Raw genomic sequence first — 21,576 nt, 5'->3', positions numbered from 1 at the left:
TTTTTGCATAAATTTTTTTTAAACTAACCTATAGTAAAGATGAATTACTCTGTTAAAAAAAAAAGAAATTTAAAAACCAAATAGGAAAAACACACCAAGGCCTCAGTGTTGCATTTCTGTATACCTTGAAAAAAAGAGCCAAGATACAGAGTAAAAAGCTGATAGAGCCAGGTCAGAACATTCTTCTGTGTTTGTGGCATTGCCATATCTGTGTACATGTATGTGTGTGTGTTCAGTCACTCAGATGTGTTCGACTCTTTGTGACACCATGGACTGTAGCCCGCTAGGCTCCTTTGTCCATGGAATTTTCCAGGCAAGAATACTGCAGTGGGTTGCCATTTCCTCCTCCAGCACATCTTCCTGACCCCAGGGTCAAACCTACGTCTCCTGTGCCTCCTGCATTGCAGGCAGATTCTTTACTGCTGAGCCACCAGGGAAACCCATGGTATTGCCATGGGCAGAGCTAAAGATGTTAAAACCCTTCACATTATGTGGGGGTTGATGGAAGATATCCATGTAAGTATGGTATGATACTCTCTCTTAAGGGATGCCAACCCAGGGATGTCAATAAAAGTAACCCAAAGCTTTCTCTAACACTTTCACATTCAAACCAATTTTTTATATTTTTAAGAAATTTCCTTTCAGCCAAACCTTCCCCATCCTTGATTTCACAAGCCCACACCTACTTCCATGGATCCAGCAGGGGTTTATTATAGCTTTCATGGCAGCAGAAAGCACTTAGTAATCAAAGATAATTCTGCTCCCACGTGAATAAACGCAGTTCAGACTTGTCTGTCTCTAAAAGGCCTCAAAGGAATAGAAGGCATAAATGCGTATGATTTTAGTTCTAAACTGTTTTTAAAATATGTTCCAGTACACTTAATAGCAGAGTGAGCCAGTGTACATCAGCACTTCTTTTTCTTGAAAGTTGCTACCACGTGTGACTGAACAGAAAGATGGATCATGGCCTTTCATCTAAAATAAGGATCCCAGAAAGTCAATGTTTTCCTTTGCCCCTTTCCTTTTCCCTAATTTGGGAAAATTTTCATCCTCTAAAGAAAACGTATTCAGTTTCTAGTAGAAAACACAAATATGACCATGTTCTACTGTAGCGAATTCCAAATAGCGCCTGTAGCGGTGCCCTTGCTCTAGTTTTGCACTACCAAGCAAAATCTAGGCTTCCAGGTAAAATGTCAAGGAGTTTCAAGGCTCAGGTTCAGGTCAGTTCAGTTCAGTCGCTCAGTCATGTCCAACTCTTTGTGATCCCATGAATTGTAGCACACCTCCCTGTCCATCACCAGCTTCAGAGTTTACCCAAACTCATGTCCATCAAGTCAGTGATGCCATCCAGCCATCTCATCCTCTGTCGTCCCCTTCTCCTCCTGCCCCCAATCCCTCCCAGCATCAGAGTCTTTTCTAATGAGTCAACTCTTCGCATCAGGTGGCCAAAGTATTGGAGTTTCGGCTTTAGCATCAGTTCTTCCAAAGAACACCCGGGACTGATCTCCTTTAGAATGGACTGGTTGGATCTCCTTGCAGCCCAAGGGACTCTCAAGAGTCTTCTCCAACACCACAGTTCAAAAGCACCAATTCTTCGGCAATCAGCTTTCTTCACAGTCCAACTTTCACATCCATACATGACCACTGGAAAAACCATAGCCTTGACTAGACGGACCTTTGTTGGCAAAGTAATGTCTCTTCTTTTTAATATGCTATCTAGGTTGGTCATAACTTTCCTTCCAAGGAGTAAGCGTCTTTTAATTTCATGGCTGCAATCACCATCTGCAGTGATTTTGGAGCCCAAAGAAATAAAGTCTGACACTGTTCCCACTGTTTCCCCATCTATTTCCCATGAAGTGATGGGACCAGATGTCATGATCTTTATTTTCTGAATGTTGAGCTTTAAGCCAACTTTTTCACTCTCCTCTTTCACTTTCATCAAGAGGCTTTTGAGTTCCTCTTCACTTTCTGGCATAAGGGGGTTGTCATCTGCATATCTGAGGTTACTGAGATTTCTCCCGGCAATCTTGATTCCAGCTTGTGCTTCCTCCAGCCCAGCATTTCTCATGATGTACTCTGCATAGAAGTTAAATAAGCAGGGTGACAATATACAGCTTTGATGTACTCCTTTTCCTATTTGGAACCAGTCCGTTGTTCCATGTCCAGTTCTAACTGTTGCTTCCTGACCTGCATATAGGTTTCTCAAGAGGCAGGTCAGGTGGTCTGGTATTCCCATCTCTTTCAGAATTTTCCCCAGTTTATTGTGATCCACACAGTCAAAGGCTTTGGCATAGTCAATAAAGCAGAAATAGATGTTTTTTCTGGAACTTTCTTGCTTTCCAATGATCCAGCAGATGTTGGCGATTTAATCTCTGGTTCCTCTGCGTTTTCTAAAACCAGCTTGAACATCTAGAAGTTCATGGTTCACATATTATTGAAGCCTGGCTTGGAGAATTTTGAGCATTACTTTACTAGCGTGTGAGATGAGTGCAATTGTGCGGTAGTTTGAGCATTCTTTGGCATTGCCTTTCTTTGGGATTGGAATGAAAACTGACCTTTTCCAGTCCTGTGGCCACTGCTGAGTTTTCCAAATTGGCTGGCATATTGAGTGCAGCACTTTCACAGCATCATCTTCAAGATTTGAAATAGCTCAACTGGAATTGCATCACCTCCACTAGCATTGTTCATAGTGATGCTTTCTAAGGCCCATTTGACTTCACATTCCAGGATGTCTGGCTCTAGGTGAGTGATCACACCATCGTGATTATCTGGGTTGTGAAGATCTTTTTTGTACAGTTCTTCTGTGTATTCTTGCCACCTCTTCTTAATATCTTCTGCTTCTCTTAGGTCCATACCATTTCTGTCCTTTATCAAGCCCATCTTTGCATGAAATATTCCCTTGGTATCTCTAATTTTCTTGAAGAGATCTCTAGTCTTTCCCATTCTGTTGTTTTCCTCTCTTTCTTTGCATTGATTGCTGAGGAAGTCTTTCTTATCTCTCCTTGCTATTCTTTAAAAAAGTTGGAAGACCACTATCCCAAGGGCAGTAAAAATAAAGGCCCCTCATGATGCAGTCTTAGCTTTCCTCTCTCCATATTTTTGCAACTTATTTGAATGGTTTGTGTGTTCAATGTACACATTGCACTTTAATATCTCAGAGGCTTCCTCCATGCTACCCTCTCTGCTGGATCCACCTTCCTACTCTTGACTACAGAGGAACTGCTGACATTCTTGCTCAGATATCCCACACTCTGTGAAGCATTCAATGAACAAGGTCTTTTACACCTTTCCCAGCAAAGTCAACCCTTCCTTTGGCAAGGCTACATCCTATATCTTAGAGGGAATCCCACTATTATATGGGCCAAACTCAGCTAGAATCATGTGTTCCATCTTCTCTACTAGAAAGTAAGATTTTTGAGAGCAATACCTAAGCCATATCTCTTTTTCACTCCATAATCATCATAGTGCTCTTCTCAATAACTAAGGGCTCATAACACTTGGTTGACCTAAACCAAAAGGCTATGCTGGGTTATCAGAAGGAGTGAAGGAAAAGGGAAAAGGGAGGCAGGGGAAATAATAGAAGAAAGAGAAAGTGGAAGATGCAGGAGAAGACAAAGAGCAAGAGAGGAGTGTGGACTGAAACATTCAAGAGTGTGATGGTATTAGGATCTTGGAATCTGGCTTGTTGTGCAGCCAAAGTTTTTGTATCATATTACCCTTGTTGTTTTATCAGAGTTAAAAGTAAATGAACAAATAGAGGAGAAATGCTAAACCTTATATGTTTCCAGCAGAAAGCATACTATCGGGGAATCAAGCAAGATACTCTTAAAAGTGTGTTTTAACAACCTATGCTTGAGAAATGGTTATTAGATGTCTAAATAACTTTCATATTTTCTTCATCCACTTTGACTTTAAAATACTCCATAACAACATTTCTCTAAGTATATTCCATGGGCTAGGTAGTGGGGGAGAAAAAGATCAAATAACTTCTGATTCAAAGACATTTAGGAAGCATTAAGTTAAATTTTAAAAAAAATGCTTTTCTGCAATACTACTCAGGTCTCTTTAAAATACTGGTATCCATTTTGAATCTCTAAGAGTATTCAGAATTTCTCAAACTCAGTTGACCACAGAATCCCTTTTTGATAGTGCTTCCCTTGGGTCCTGTGTTTTTTAAAACACATCTTAGAAAATGAAGTCCTCCATAATAAGTACGGTAGAGACCATTCCTCGTCATTTATAAAGGGCATGGATACTAAAGAAATAAAATGGTATTCTCAGGAGCACACGGTGGGTAAGAATGAGGATTTCAAGCCAAGTACCTGAGGCACTGGGTCACTGTAATTCCAAATCATTTTGAATATAATGCAAGTTAGACCGTGGGAATGTTTATTTTGGCCCAAATCAAGTTTCATATTTCAGGAAGTCATTGGAAGTTATTGAGAAAGGCATTGCAACCTTAGTGGAACAAGGAAGGTTAAGGGTTTAAGGAAGAGGATCTCAGCAAGGATGCCTGACTCAGTAGCTGAACCCCAGCCCCTCAATCTCCCCTCCACCCTCCTCAAACCTCCTTCTAAACTCCTTGAGCAGGCTTCCCAGGTGACGCTAGTGGAAAAGAATCCACCTGCCAATGAAGGAGAGGCAAGAGACACAGGTTCAATCCTTGGGTCAGAAAGGTCCCCTGGAGAAGGAAATGGCAACCCACTCCAGTATTCTTGCCTAGACAACCCCATAGACAGAGGAACCCGGTGGGCTACAGTTCATGGGGTTGTAAAGAGTCAGACACAATTGAGCACACACACACCGCACGAAATCCCCTTAAGCAGACTGTCAAAGAGATTCATGGAACAAAGAATCACTGGAAAGGACTGTGACAAATAAAGGGCATTTTAGCTTGGTGAGGAGCACTCCAGTTCAGAAAGACAATGCTTTCCATGACCTTTTCCTCTGGGGGTGAAAAGAAGAACTCAGAGTCAGTTCTGTAGACTCTGAAATTGAAAATGACCAGAGTAACTGTACATGTTTGATAACCACATGATTACAGAAAAAAACCTTGGGGATCCTGGCTTATAATTTCAGAGACATCTGAAGAAGGAAAGCAGGGAAATTTATAGATGGGCATTCTTGACATGAGCTCTAGAAAGTCTGGGAGTCTCTAGTCTGAGAAAAGTAGAATCACATAAACCTGCTAGAGGACAGAAGAAGTCCCCAGAGGAGTCTTTTTAAGAACACTAATGCCAGAAAAACTTGAGCACTCATCTGCTGGTGTTTCTCCCAAGAAAAAGGACACAGGAGCTTTTGGGTTGAAATGATTCTTCAAATAGGTGGAAAAGTTTAACATGTCTAAGTCTCAAGCTTTCCAACTGCCTTCCACATCCCCCAGTTATTGTGACAGCCAGAAACTCCTTTGTAATTTCCCAAAACTCCCAGGAAAGACAAATTGTCTCCTCTCTGTTTCCTCTTGAGAACCAATGAAACTACAACATCCTCCCCTCCAAATCCCACCCCATTTTTACAGCCCAGATTAAGTCAAGCCCAGAAGAGATGTGATTCTGGATCATCTTTGAGCTGGCTGATGGTAAATCTTGGCTAGAATCCAAGCCTCCTAAATTTTAATCCGTTGCATATTGTCTCGGGCTCCTTGAGAAAGGCAGCACAGGATTATAATACATCATGAAGTCGCTGTATTGATTATCTAGACCACGCTGCACTGCATTCCAACCATTGAAAAGAAATACCCAACAATTTCTTTGATTGATGAACATCTGAGGCTCTGTTGGTCACAAACAACAGAGATTAGAATTTTATTTCTGATGTTCAAAAGCCACTTAAACTTTTTCCATGAAAGGATAAAGCACAATATTGTGTTCAAAATAAATTACAGTTTTGAAGCATTAAAATATGTATTGTTCAATGTGTTTCATCTAACCAGTTAATCACTGCATCAACTTAACCTTGAAATTTAAGTCAACTTTGGCTTAGCTTCGGATGAATGGAGATTTGTTCAGTTTTGACTCCTCATTAAAATAGCTCCAGAAAGTTTCAGAAGGGGATCCTGCCGTGCAGAGTTGAATAAAAGATAATAATGAAGACTTTCTGTATTAGGAATACACTACTATAGTTTTACTAAGTTAGAGAAGTTTTAGATACTGGATAAACCTGGGGCTGGGAAGAAGGATCACACTTACTGATATGGGATTTTAAAAAGTAAGTTCGGTTATGCTAACTGATTTATTAAGAAAAAAAAAAGTATCTCTCTCCCAAAAAAAAAAAAAAAATAACTCATTTCATAAAAGTAGTCAAAGAAAAAACACTTTAGATACCATGCAATCCAACCCCTTCATTTCAGGCACACTGAGACCCAGATTGAGAAGGTGAAATTTTCCTTCCTCACAAAAAGATGCTACCCATCTAGAGCAAAGTTGAGCAGTATTACAGTTAAGCAGTGAGTCTTACAGAAATCAGAGAATTAAGAAAAGTTGTTTTTTTCTAGAAAGTATTTAGTGGCTTCATTTTTCATCTTTTGTTTCTTGTGTATGTTTTAAAAACACTGGTGAAATAGGTGGTATTCGGTGTTCAGTTATTTTTTTCTCTTAATAAAAATGGAGTAGGGAAAATTTTAAATGTGGAAATTAGTAACGGCTCTGCCACTGGGTCCAATAAATTGTTCAATGCTATATTTTTAAAAGGTATATGTCAATTGTCGATTTAGAAATACCCAGTTAGATGCATAGTAACTGTGTGTGAAATCTTGACCCCCTCCAGTGTTATTTATTTATTTGTTGGCTGGCTGGTTGGTCCTGCCTAATACAGCCTAGTAAAGTTTTGAGGCAAAAATGTTAGAACTCTGCCTCCAGTAAATTTGAAAATACATTTTGAGAACTTTGGTTTCTAGGCAAAGCAGAAATCTTCAAGACACCACAATGATTACACACACACACACACACACATCAGAAAAGCAAAATAAATTGAAATAAGAAAATACATATGTCAAAGAATTAGAGAATCCAAGAGGGATAAGATTAAGATCAAAAATCTCTGGAGAAGGAAGCCCCTTGGAGAGGAACACTGGGGACTTTTTGCCTTTTGAAGAGGTGTTTGCTGTTTGTGGGTGAAGGTTGAAAGTTGAGAACCCAGGCTAGGGCAGCCAGAGGGCCTCTACTGCAAGACAGAATCCAGCAGAGCTGATGTCCGTGCAAACACCTGCAGTGACAAAATTGGGCACGGCCTTAAAGAGTCCATTTTTCCACCATCAAAAGATGTACTAAATCCCAGGGTACATGGAGCAGGAGACTAAAGGGTTAAATCAAATCTTCTAAAGAGCAGAGTGAGATTTGCCACAAGTTCCCAGGGTCAAGGAAACACAAGCCATTGAGGGAAGAGCCATGAGAACCATGAGAGGTGAAAGCTCTAAAGAAGATGTTATTTTAGTTTCCATGTCGTGTCTGACTTTTTTGAGATGCCATGGAGTGCAGCCCACCAGGCTTCTCTGTCCATGGTATTTCCCAGGCAAGAATACTGGAATGGGTTGCCGTTTCCTTCTCCAGGGGATCTTCCTAACCCAGGGATGGAGCCTAGGTCTCCTGCATTGGCAGGTGAGTTCTTTACCACTGAGCCACCAGGGAAGCCCTTAGAGAAAGTGACCAGTCACTTTCCAGGGGGCCTGGCCTGTCTGGGAAGGATGAGGTGGAGAATCCAGGCCTGGCCCCTGGCCCCTGTCAAGTGGCTACTGCTAGGATATGAAGAAATCATGAGAACTGAACCTTTCTGCCCCTTGAACAGCAGCTCCCCACTTCCTCCCCCAACCCCAGCCCCTGGTAACCACCATTCTACTCTGTGTCTATGAGTTTGACTATTTTAGGTTCATTATATCAGTTGAATCAAGCAGCTCTGTGGTTCAGTGACTGGCTTATATTTCACTCAGCAGAATGTCCTCCAAACCCATCTGCTGCTGCTAAGTTGCTTCAGTCGTGTCTGACTGTGTGACCCCATAGACGGCAGCCCACCAGCCTCCCCTGTCCCTGGGGTTCTCCAAGCAAGAACACTGGAGTGGGTTGCCATTTCCTTCTCTAATACATGAAAGTGAAAACTGAAAGAGAAGTCGCTCAGTCATGTCCGACTCTTAGCGATCCCATGAACTGCAGCCTACCAGGTTCCTCTGTCCATGGGATTTTCCAGGCAAGAGTACTGGAGTGGGGTGCCATTGCCTTCTCCTTCCAATTCCATCTACGTTGTAAATGGCAGAATTTCCTTCTTTGTTAAGGCTAGATAGCATTATACTGTATGTGTACATCACATTTTCTTTACCCATTCTTCCATCCACAGACATGTGCTAGAGATCTGCTGTATGCCATCACACTTAGAGTTAACAATACTGTGTTATACAATTAAAATTTTTGTGGCAAGATTAAGTTGCATGTTTAGTGTTAGACAGGGAGGAATGAAGGAAAGATGGAAGGAGAGAGAAAGGAAAGGATGGAGGAAGGGAGAGAGGGAGGAAGAAAGAAAAAGAAAAAAGGAAGAGAGGGAAGTGGGGGAAGGAGGGAGGGAAGAAAAGAAAACAAGAAAGAAAGAAACTAGCAGAGTTTTTCATAGTTTCTTGGGGAACGAATGACCAAAGAAGAAACTTCAAGAACCTAAAAACTGAAGCCAGTCTCTGTCTAAAGCCATAGCTTCCAAAGGGGTAAACCAAGATTCTCTCACCATGACCCATGCTTTTCCAACCCTTCTAGGCTCTTTGTTTTGTGGGTTATCTTAGCCTGTCTGCTCCTTCTCCCCAGGATGTCATATCACTTGCAACTCAAGGAACAAATAATAATCAGCCATTTTCTCATCACACAAAATCTTTTTAAGAATCATTTTTCTGGGTTAATAACTGTTGCCCTTATGTTACATACACATGGACAAGATGATATATTTTACAAATGATCTGTAGCATGAGTATCACCAAAGGTCAGAGCTGCACTGTAGCAGACCCAGGCCATGGATCTGGAGGAAAAGAAAAAAAAAATCAAGGTGTGTGTATTGGAGGAGGGTAGCAGAAGGAGAAAAGATGAGTCTCAAGCCAGTGCTCTGAAGGCCTGTGTTGACCTCATTGCATGCCTCACTGATTTGGTACAAAGCTTATACTGTCTCATAATTAGATCATTTCTCATAAGTCTATGTCTTATCCCTCAAACTCCAAGTAAATTGTAAACTTCTCCAAGGCAAGGTTTTAAATATCCCTTAGCAACTAGGCCTGCTGTGAAGGCAAGACAAGGTCACAAAAAGAGAAAGGAATAAAGAAGCCGGTAATTGAAGGCAGGAAGGAGAGAGAAGGAGCAGAATGATACAGAAGGTGTACCAAGGAATGCTTTAATCAAGGACGTCTCTCAAAGCCCCTTTAAGATCTGGTGTCTACCTTGCAGACAGCTTTCCAGCACCCACCCTTTACTTCTCCCCTAACACCCTGCTTCAGAATAAGCTGAAAGGCCCTTAATGAAGTTCCATGAGGTTCGAGTTCTGGGCGACCTGCCATGCTTTTGTTTAGCGGCGCAAAACCGGCCCCCGTCTTTGTGGAAAAGCTGTAAGACTCCTGGGAAGCTTGTTCCACCTCACTAAGAAAAGAAATAGAAAGTACTGATTTGGTATAAAATAAAAGGCTCTTACTTATTCATATGCATTTGTTGGTTTTCTTTCTCCTCCTGTATCTGTTATGTTGTTCCCTAAACTAATTGCCTAATTACAGAGGGTGAAAGCATTTAAAGGATTAAAGTGTGATCCCTCACATGTAATGTGGAGGTAGAAATGCTTATTAATGGCTCCACTGAAAAATGCTCCGACCCCTGTCCCAGCTGCTGAATCATTCATTAATCTGCTTCCTCTACCTGTGTATTTAACCAGCGTTAATCTCTCCAAGGTACCCATAAATACTGCTGGTCACTTATAGTAAGCTCTGTAATTAATCACGTGAGTGGTCAGTGTTGACTCTCTTCTTTCCCTCAAGCCATTTGTGCAATTTCCTGGGGAAAGAACCTAACTAAAAAATATTTTTAGGAATGGCTGAAGGCACCTTGGAACCAATTATTCTTTCAAAATGGGCGTGATCAACATTTCAGACTTGAGAGGTCAAAATGGGGCTGTTTTCATTTTGACACATAGATGTGGCTGACATTTGTATTCTGCTCTGGACAGAGGAAGACATTAAGAAGTGGAGTAAGTCCCCTACAGACAAATTTCCTTCCTAGAGCACATTTATAAGTCCAATTTGTTTTTAAGCCCAAAAAAGTTGGCCTAGGTATCCAACTAACACAATCAGCTGTATAGTACTGTACTGTAATATGTTTATAATACTTTTCACACTTTTCCCTGAGCTTGAAATAAAGATACTGTACTCCTAGACTTTATACAGTTGTTGCTATTTTAGTCACTACATCATGTCTGACTCTTCTGTGACCCTGTGGATTGTAGCCCAACAGGCTCCTCAATCCATGGGGTTTCCTAAGCAAGAGTACTAGAGTGAGTTGCCATTTCCTTTTACAGGGGATCTTCCCAACCAACGGATCAAACCCTATCTCCTTCTTGGCAGGTGGATTCTTTACCACTGAGCCACCAGGGAAGCCCACTCTAGACAATACTATATAGTAAAGTACACAAAAGCATGACGACTTGTAATCAATACATGCATAGGACAATGTAGAGATGTGAACTAGTTCATGTGATTGGACATGCAAATGCATGTTCACATCTTTGAAAACTCCCAACTTGAAGGTTCATATGTAGGGGACTTACTGTAAATACAAGAAAGAACCAATTGCTCCAAAACACCACTTCCACAAATCAGAGAGCCATGGAATTCAGCACATCCCTCCTTCAGCACCAGTCCCCATGGCAGATGCATTCACCAAGGGAAACCAGGTTATAGTGCAGGAACAAACAACTCTGATCATCTCGTAGAGGTTTCCATCTCATTCACACCAATTCCAAGGCAGGTCTGAGTGGCAGCCTTGCGGCTGTTCAGCAGGGCAGCCTGCTGCAATCGTGTGACCCCACTCTCTCAACATGAAGCCTCCTGCTTGACAGGGAAAGAGCTGCGGGCCAAAGAACTGCAAGTAGGCCTGTCACTGTCTCAGCCTGGGGTGACAGATGTCACTTCCAAGACTAATCACGCTGTCCTAGCCAAGTGAGAGGAGACTAAAGTCCACAACTGTTACATGTTCGCAGTGAAGGGGGAGCAGGTAATGGTGATACTATTAATGTCCATCAAACACGTCCACCAGTCTTTACATCAACTACTTATTGGTTAAAGACCATAATACCTTTCTCTGATAGAGTATATACAGTCATATGCCTTACCTTTTTTGTTTCAGTTCTATCTTTTATATTTATCATATTCTAGTATCTTTTCTTCTATCATAGGACTCAGAAACCAAACTCTGAATAAGCAGGAATTTATCTGGGAAGTGCCTCAACTCTATCACACACATATTTCTATCATGTCAGTTCTTACAGCTTCTGGGTGCTGTAATTCAGAGATTGTAAGGATTTTCTAAGACGATGTATGTGTCATTTTCCTTAAGGTGTCTGTATTTTTTTTAGCAGATTCTCAGTTTTCCCTCCACTGGTCAATTGACTCCTCAATGGTTGAGACAGTCATAACAGCCTTTTGATCTTCCAAAATATTTATGGAGTGTGTGTCATGACCAAGTGGACAAAGGAGATGATTGAGGAGGGAATTTTGGAAGAGACGTTGGGAGACAGCGAGGGTTCTGCAGGAGAAAATTGGAAGATGGGTTTCAGCAGTGGGAGGGATGGGATCTGGCCAACAGGTCCAGCAGGAGGGCAGTAAGGATGTGGAGAGGGGCAGGGAGGGAGCCCAGAAGCAGTATCTAGGTACAGAAAAAGAGTGAGATGATCTTGAAGACAATCATTTGTGTGCTTTGCATTTTGCAGTCTCCTGGATGCCTGGCAGTGCATCCAGACACATTAGCTGAAAGTTCTGGATTAGTCTACACACCAAAGTTTTTTAAATGAGTCCCGTTATTCATTTAATGTATTGACTCTCATATTAATTTTTAAGAAATCATCCCCTGCAGGGACATGACTGAGTGACTTCCCTTTCACTTTTCACTTTCATGCATTGGAGAAGGAAATGGCAGCCCACTCTGGTGTTATTGCCTGGAGAATCCCAGGGAGCGTGGTGGGCTGCCGTCTATGGGGTCACACAGAGTCGGACATGACTGAAGCGACTTAGCAGCATACTGTGTTTTAAAGCTCATGCTGCTCTTCACTGGGAAGATAAAAGGGTAAACAATGCTAACACAGAAACAATTAACAGTGTACATAGCCAATTAAACAACACATTTAAGGAAGAAATTATGTTGAAACAAAAGTCTTCCCCATTAAAGATAGAAATCCAAAACTAATATAAATTTCAATGATTTGGGGAGGCTGAAATCATTTTCTTTTTTGGATTATAAAAACAAGGAATTGGTTTATTCTGAAATCCCAGGAAGTTCTTATAAAATGACAATATTTAAACATGCTTTAAAGGAGGCATAGCATAAATGGACAGGTAAGCACATCTTTTCTCACTTGTGGTAATATTGCCCTGTCATTTTCATGTCTAGGGGAGGGAGAAAAAAAATCACTCTGCTTAAAATGCAAAAACTGGATTTGACACATCCTTCCCACTCTACTTTGTCAACTAACATCACACCTGTCTTTCAGAAGCTGGTTTAGAAACCCACAGCCCCACAGACTTTTAACTTGAACCCACTGATTATGCTCTTTCATAACATTTCCAAGGATGTGTAATGTGCCTCCAGATGAGACATCTAATCCCTCAAAAGGTCTGAATGCCTTGTCATTTTATCTTTGGTTTTATACTCGGTGTTGGCCATACAGCAAAGACCTTAATGATGTCTGAGAGAGAGAGAGAATGTGACTGAGGCTCAGACAGAAACAAATTTTCCATACTGATGTAAGGATCAGAGATAGAGTTGGAACTCAACATCTGACCACCAAGCTGCTTATGAAGGCTTCTCTCCATCTGTGAGCTCTTTCAGCTCTTGGGGCCTGATTGCGAAATGAGGGGTGTCATTCTTGGCTTGTTTCAGTCAGCTGGGGACAATGGCACCAGTAAAAGCACTCACTAAATGCTTACATTTGCTAGGCACTTTATGTTGTGTGCATGTACTAACATTTTCGCATTTGAAAACTGTGCATAAATGGGGACACAGAAAGGTACGTAAAATAGCGTGTTTAGGAAGTTATCTGCCACATAAATGCCATCCAAGCTAAAATAATAAGAACACTATTAAACCAGAACCCAGACAGAAGTATGGCCTTCCCTCCCTCCTACCCAGTAGAAACCACTGTGCTCTCCTTAGGATAATAATAGTCTTGCTTTTCTTTCGGTTTTGCCTCCTAGTACCATGCATTATCTTACCTGATTATCAAAGTTCCCTAACTGGTAGGTGTGCCATGACCATCGCTCTCAGGGAGGGGACACTGGAGAACAGAGTTCAGTGCCTGGCCCTGCCCACACAGGTAGAAGAGACAGAGCTGCCTTCCAGGGGCAGGCGCTGGACCCAGGAGCTTTAGTGAGCATTGTAGCAGTCTTGGACTTGACTCCAGTCTTTACCCAGAGCTCTCTGATTCACTATTGCTAACGTGGTCATGTTCAAGATTTCAGACCTGGTATCATCTCTCTGAGAGCATGGCAGGACTTAACACACAACAGGCCTGTGTTCCAATCAAGCCCATTTGTCTCAGCTGGGTTGGGGATGGTGGTAGGGAAATGGGAAAACATCAGTGGCCAGGCCAGCCTGTGCCCTCAGCCCTGGTAGCACAGGGAAGCACTAGCTCCAAGCACAATTACACAGGAGGATCCCTGACTCTGTCTTATATGTACATAAACTCATCATTTAAAAACCTTGCGGAATTAAGAGGTTGGATAGAATCCAGAAGTCATCCTGTCTAACCCCTTAAAATCTGAAAGAGCAAGAAACTCAGGCCCAGAGAGGAAGTGACTTGTTCAAGGTCACACACTGTGATAAGAAATGGGCAGGTAATAATGGTGGGTAAGTGTTGCTCCTTTAATTGTGTGCAGCTTCCAACAGAGGTGACATCTGAATATTTACTTTCCATGCTGGGCTGGCCAACCACAAAAGTTCGTACTCCATTTTGATGATGTTCTGGGAAGTAAGCCAGCAAACTCAGGGATTTAGATAAAACTAACAATAATAGTTTCTCTTTTTTCTCTAAGCCCAACACTGAAGCCAGAGTCCAGTGATCCATGCAAGGGGAGTTGGTCACTGTTCTCACAGCCATATGAATGACCAGAGACCATGAACAGAACACATGTAGTCACTAAAAACGGTCTTTCTATAGTACTCTACAGTTGGTAAATGCTTGCACATAAGTTCTCACATGTGATTCTCATAAGAATACCTGGGAAATGGTGAAGTTGGTCATATTGTTGCTATTTTAATGAAAGAAACTGAGCATTTATCTGAGATCATAAAACTAATGGAGCCAAGGTGACAAACTCCTATTCCATCATGACACTTGGTGACAGGAGAGAAAAAGAGAGCCTGAGAAGTAGAAACAAGGCTTTGTCCTTCACTCCATGGTCATGTGACATTAAAAATACTACAAACAGGATTATTTTTATTAACTCTGTATCTCAAGCATCTCTCAGCTCTACATTCCCCCAACATTGTAGAACCTCGGACAGATGATTTGATTTCAGCACAATGTTACCTATAAAGAATTTTTAGAATCATCAAGGTAGTAAGATATGCCATTGTTCTAAAATGATTCATTCCGTCCTTATTTTCTAGTATAGTATCTCTATATATTTGAGTTGGCATGTTAGAGCATCCAAGTAATTCTACAAGTCACCTGACCCATTTTTCTAATTTTGTGGGTAAAGAAACAGACCGAGACTAAGCAAGTGACCTTCCTCAGTTGACATAACACATCTATGGGAGAACCAGGACAAGCACCAGTATCTCCTGAGCTCCAGTGCCATGTTCCTTTCACCCAACTATCTGTCCAAATGCCCTATCTTCCACTGGAGGACTGCCCCCACCCTTACACACTCTTAAGCCATTCATACAAAGCATTTCGTCAGGTCCTATTAGTACTTATGAACGTGTCAAGTTTTCAGTACTCGTAGTCAGTCGCTCGTTCTGAGTGTGCTCAGTACGCTTGTACTCAGTCGCTTCAGTCGTGTCCGACTCTTTGCGACCCCATGCTCCATAGCCCACCAGGGTCCTCTGTCCATAGGATTTCCCAGGCAAGAATACTGGAATGGGATTTCTTCTTCTGGGAGATCTTCCTGACCCAAGGATCGAACCAGACTCTCCAGCAGCTCATTATCTCCCTTCACTAACATTGTAGCAACAACTCCTTCACTGACATTATGCCTGATCCCTCCCCTCTCAGAGCCTGAGGTCCTCCCCTATAGAATTCAAATAATCAATCCCTATGCTTCCCACCTAATTCACATGATAAACAAGTACCATAAGAACACATGTGTTCATTCAAAGCCACTCAGCGATTTCACAGCCAAAAAAGGACTCAAACCTCCCAATCCCCACTCCAGAACCAGGTCCCTCTCGTTATTACAACAGAGCTGAAAAAGGAAAGAAAACTAACTCTTCTTGCTAGTCATTCTCCTTGCATTCCAGAAGGAAACTTGAGCACAAAGAAAAAGGAAAGAAAAAAATATTACAAAGCCTGATAAGCACAAACTTTCCATAATCAGAGAGAGAATTCAGTTTGAACATGCAACTTGTATTTAAAAACAAGAAAACAGAAATAAAACAGAAAGCGCTATGGTTTGAATTTTCTACCGAAAAAAGTCCTAAGAAACTTGAGTGATTCTGCTAGTATTTTGACCTAGAAGAAGACAACTTGAGGATTTTATAAATAACCACTCTCATCCAGATGGAATTTCTCCTTGCTTTTCAGTCATTTATTAGTAGTAGTAGTAGTAATTATTTGTTGTTGTTCAGTTGCTACGTCATGTCCAACTCTTTGCAACCCCATGGAATGCAGCATACCAGGCTTCCCTGTCCTTCACTATCTCCTAGAGTTTGCTCAAACTCATGTCCATTGAGTCAGTGATGTCATCCAATCATCTCATCCTCTATCACCCTTTCTCTTCCTCCTCCTCATTTGTGATATATATAAAATCACTTTTAAGGTAATAAATTTGAAAAATCAGTCACATGAAGACATGAGGTCTTCATGACAAAATAGCAGGACCAGAGGAGACTGTATGTGTTTCATTTTAGTTAAAACATCTCATTTTAATGAGGGTCCCCAAGGGCAGGAGGCAATGTATACACATACGAAATTGGTGGCATTCCACCAAAATAGAGATGTTAAGAAAAAATGAAATAAAAGATTGTGTTATACACAAGTGGGAAAAGCAGGGACCAAGCTCATCCGCAGCACAGCAACACTTAACAACACCTTGACGGAGGTCAGAATCCCTCTGTCCCTTAAACAACAACAACAAAAATAATAACACATGTGCATGCTTACTTCTACCAAAAGACTTAATAGTCAGGAGCAGATAAATATCATTCCTTCAATCTCTCTTCATAAAAGCAAAGGATAATCCAGTGAAACATTCTGACCAATTAATACTGTTCATTTGCTGACCTGAAGAAACAGTGAAAGTCACTCAGTTGTGTCCAACTCTTTGCAACCCCATGGACTATACAGTCCGTGGAATTCTCCAGGCCAGAATACTGGAGTAGGTACCTTTCCCTTCTCCAGGGGATCTTCCCAACCCAAGGATCAAACCCAGGTTCTTGCATTGCAGGCAGATTCTTTACCAGCTGAGCCACGAGGGAAGCCCAAAGGAAGAAACAGATTCAGATACAAAAGATAAGGCACTCACTGAAAGGAGGTATGTGTTTAAAAAAAAAAAAAAAAAAGTGGGGAAAACAAGAGTGGGACGGGGCTGTTAGCATTTGGTTATTACTTTATCTCTCATCTGAGAAAGCCTTTTTTCCTTGCCATCTATGTTCAATTTCATTCAAAAGATACTTACCAAAACAAGAAGAAAAGCACAGTGTTAGATAAAAAGGGATCCCTGATTTTATTTTTATACCACAAGAGGACATCAGGTATTAGTGGTCATATTAGTCAGATACCATGATTCGCTGTTTAACAAATTACTGCCCAGATCTTATTAGTTTAGCACAAGAAAGCTATTGTCTGTTTTTGGTCATTTATATGAAATGTAATTTTATAGCTAGGGCTTCCCTGGTGGCTGAGAGGTAAAGAATCTGCCTGCCAATGCAGGAGACATGGGTTCAATCCCTGGGTTGGGAAGATACTCTGGAGAAGGAAATGGCAACCCACTCCAGTATTCTTGCCTGGGAAATCCCGTGGACAGAGGAACCTGGCAGGCTACAGTCCATGGAGCTGCAAAGAGTCGGACATGACTTTGCAACTGCCAAGTCTGCTGCCAAGTCACTTCAGTCATGTCCGACTCTGTGCAACCCCATGGACTGCAGCCTACCAGGCTTCTCCGTCCATGGGATTCTCCAGCCAAGAACACTGGAGTGAGTTGCCATTTCCTTCTCCAATGCATGAAAGTGGAAAGTGAAAGTGAAGTCACTCAGTCGTGTCTGACTCTTAGCAACCCCATGGACTGCAGCCTACCAGGCTCCTCCATCCATGGGATTTTCCGGGCAACAGTACTGGAGTGGGGTGCCATTGCCTTCTCCCGACTTTGCAACTAAACAACAACAATTTAAGCCAATCCTCTCCCCTTGACAACTCTCATCACTGGTTACTTCCATTTTCATGTCACCACTTTAGCGGTCCGCCTTCAAACTACTCAGACAGGACAGGTAAAATCCAGAGAGCTCCCAGCACTCTTAGTTTTCTTAGCTGCCTCAGACTATAGGGCACACAGCACATCTACTCACATTTCCACCAGCGAGGACTTGGACTCAAAGGGTGGAATTTTAAGTACAAGGAAGCTGGAGATAAAAGATGTCCCTGCATATCCAGGAGGAGAGATGGCAGTGAGAACACAGCATTGCATCTGCCTCAGAAAACCAATGAGATGGATGGGAAAAGCAGATGGAACAGACAGCAGTGTCCTTCTAGTGGCTGGGGAAAATTCTCCTAGAGAGGTGAGATTAGAGTCACCCTCAAGAATGAATTAAGGGAGAATACAGAGCACATGCCAAGGGAAGGAACGCTGTGATCAAGGCTCCAAGGGCAGACACCACTGAGCGACTGAACAATAACAAAGCAAACAAGCCCTCCTGAACAACAGGAAGAGAATAATGGGAAACAGGTATACAGAAACAGCTAGGGGAGGGTCATATTTTAGAGAGTTAGGAGTTATTGGTAAAGCAGTAGACATCTTTTTTCATTGAGCAGCCTTGTGGTCTATGAAGCCAGACTCTCCAGGTAACCCAGGTGTAACCCAGAAGTCCAATCTAGAAAGTGGAAGTCTTCCAGTTCATCTCATATCCAAATTATCCAAATGGCCACTAATCCCTATGAAGTCTGCTTCCTATGAATATCTCAAAGCCCCCACTTTGTGGTTTTTGTTTAGTCGCCAAGTTGTGTCCAACTCTTTGTGACCCTGTGAACTTCAATATTCCAGGCTTTCCTGTTCCTCAGTATCTCCCAGAATTTGCTCAAACGCATGTCCATTGCACCTGTGATGCTATCCAACCATCTCATCCTCTACCTTATCTCAGGCCCTCCTGCTGCCGTGGACTGAATGTCTGTGTCTCCCCAAGATTCATATGTGGAAGCTCAAATCCCCATTGTGATGGTATCTGGAGTTGGAGCCTGGGGGAGGTAAAGCTTTCATGGTCGCATTAGTGCCCTTAAGAAGAGATAGGAAAGCTCTCTCTTCCTCTCACTACTTTCACTCTCTGTCACTCCCTCCAACATGTGACTACATGGCAAGAAGACAGATGTCTGCAAGCCAGAAAGAGGTTCTCACCAGTACCTGGCATTTCTGATCATCCCTGATCTTGAACTTTCAGCTTCCTGAACTATGAAACATGCATGCAGGTGGTTGAAGCCAACCTATGGTGTTTGTTCTAGCACCTGGAGCTATCTCTTGCCACATCCCCATCCATCCTCTCCCCAGCTCTGGCTTCTCTCCCCTTCAGTATAGATCTGACACTATGGGCCAGAATGACCTTCCGAAAAACCATTTCTAAAATGGTATAGCATAAGGGTCCCTTCCTGACACAGCCACATCTAGTTCACATTCTAACAAACTACTTAGAGGCTTTCTGGAAATATCACATATTTTCACAACTCTCGAGCATTTACACATGCTGCTCCTTTTCTCAGAAAGGCCTCTACTCTTTCCTGCTTAGAAAAAAAAAAAAAATCATATTCCTCCTGCAAAGCCTTTCTGTAAGATTGCCTCCTCCCAATCTCTTAGTTAATAATTCCCTCTGTGCTTTTACATGCTTTTAAAACACTTTATTACTTCCATTTATTTGTATTGGATCATATCCAGCCAACTCTCCATATACAACAGCTTCACTGAGAAGAAGGAATGTATCCTCTTTACTTTTGAATCCTCAAGCCCAAGCCCTATGCCTGGTTCAGAGTAGTACATGCTCAATACTTCCTTTTTAAATCAAATGTGAAGTTAATGTTATGGACAGTATCTAAGGTATGTGAAAATGAAAAAGTGTTAGTCGCTCAGACATGTCTGACTCTTTGTGACCCTATGGATTGTAGCCTGTCAGGACTGTAGCCTGTCAGCCTCTCAGAACAGGAAGCATGTCCATGGAATCTTCCAGGCAAGAATACTGGAGTGGGTTGCCATACCCTTCTCCAGGAGATCTTGCTGACCCAGGGGTTGAACCTGGATCTCTTGCATGGTAGGCAGATCCTTTACCATTTGAGCCACAAGGGAAGCCCAACAAAGGTATAATCTGGGTCTAATATTCAGGTTTAACACTATGAGCACTAGTATAATAATAATTATAAGAGGATTGCTGTTTAGCTGCTAAGTCGTATCCAACTCTTTGTGACTCCATGGACTGCAGTATGCCAGGCTTCTCTGTCCTTCACTGTCTCCCTGAGTTTGCTCAAACTCATGTCCATTGAATCAGTGATGCCATCCAACCATCTCATCCTCTGTCGTCCCCTTCTCCTCTTGCCATCAACCTTTCACAGCATCAGGGTCTTTTCCAATGAGTCAGCTCTTTGCATCAGGTGGCTGAAGTACTGGAACTTCAGCTTCAGCATCAGCCCTTCCAATGAATATTCAGGACTGATTTCCTTTAGGATTGACTGGTTTGATTTCCTTGCTGTCCAAGGGACTCTCAAGAGTCTTCTCCAACACCACAGTTCAAAAGCATCAATTCTTCAGTACTCAGCCTTCTTTATGGTCCAACTCTCACATCCACACATGACTACTGGAAAAACCATAGCTCAATTATCTGGACCCATGTCAGCAAAGTGATGTCTCTGCTTTTTAATACATTGTCTAGGTTTGTCATAGCTATTCTACCAAGGAGCAAGCTTCTTTTAATTTTGTGGCTGCAGTCACGGTCCGCATTGATTTCAGAGCCCAAGAAAATGAAATCTGGCACTGTTTCCACATTTTCCCCATCTATTTGCCATCAGGTGATATGACTGGATGCCATGATCTTTGTTTTTGAATGTTGAGTTTTAAGCCAGCTTTTTCACTCTACTCTTTCACCTTCATCAAGAGGCTCTTTAGTTCCTCTTCACTTTCTGCCACTAAAGTGGTATCATCTGTATATCTGAGGTTGTTGATACTTCTCCCAGCAATCTTGATTCCAGCTTCTGCTTCATCCAGCCCTGAATTTCACATGATGTACTCTGCATATAAGTTAAATAAGCAGAGTGATAACATACAGCCTTGAAGTACTGCTTTCACAATTTTGAACCAGTCTGTTATTCCATGTCCAATTCTAATTGTTGCTCCTTGTCCTGCATACAGGTTTCTCAGGAGGCAGGTAAGGTGGTCTGATATTCCCACCCCATTAAGAATTTTCCATAGTTTGTTGTGAATCACACAGTAAAAGGCTTTAGCATAGTCAATAAAGCAGAAGTAGATTTTTTTTAACATTCTGTATTATTAAGAGGATAATACATAATATTATAAAGGAGGAATATAGAGAAGAAAAAATGCTATGGACCCAGTAGGGCAGAATTCTTTAATAGTTAATAAATTCTGTCTGGGCCATACAGAATTGTGGTCTAGGTGCTTATAATGTATAATCTCACTTGTGTGTGTGCTTGTGTGCTTAGTCCGCTCAGTTGTGTCTGACTCTTATGACCCCATAGACTGGAGCCCACCAGGCTCCTCTCTTCATGGGATTCTCCAGGCAAGAATACTGGAGTGGGTTGCCATTCCCTTCTCCAGCGGATCTTCCTCAGCCAGGGATTGAACCCAGGTCTCCTGCATTGCAGTCAGACTCTTTACCAACTGAGCTACAAGGGAAGCCCATTATCTCACTTAATACTCACCAAAACCCCTTAAGGAAAAATACTGTATTATTATTATTCCTATTTTAAAGATGAATAGACTGAGGTATATAGGGA

Source organism: Bubalus kerabau, chromosome 11 (genome assembly GCF_029407905.1).
Source record: "Bubalus kerabau isolate K-KA32 ecotype Philippines breed swamp buffalo chromosome 11, PCC_UOA_SB_1v2, whole genome shotgun sequence".
Classification (NCBI taxonomy): Eukaryota; Metazoa; Chordata; class Mammalia; order Artiodactyla; family Bovidae; genus Bubalus; species Bubalus kerabau.
This window is presented reverse-complemented; position numbering follows the sequence as displayed.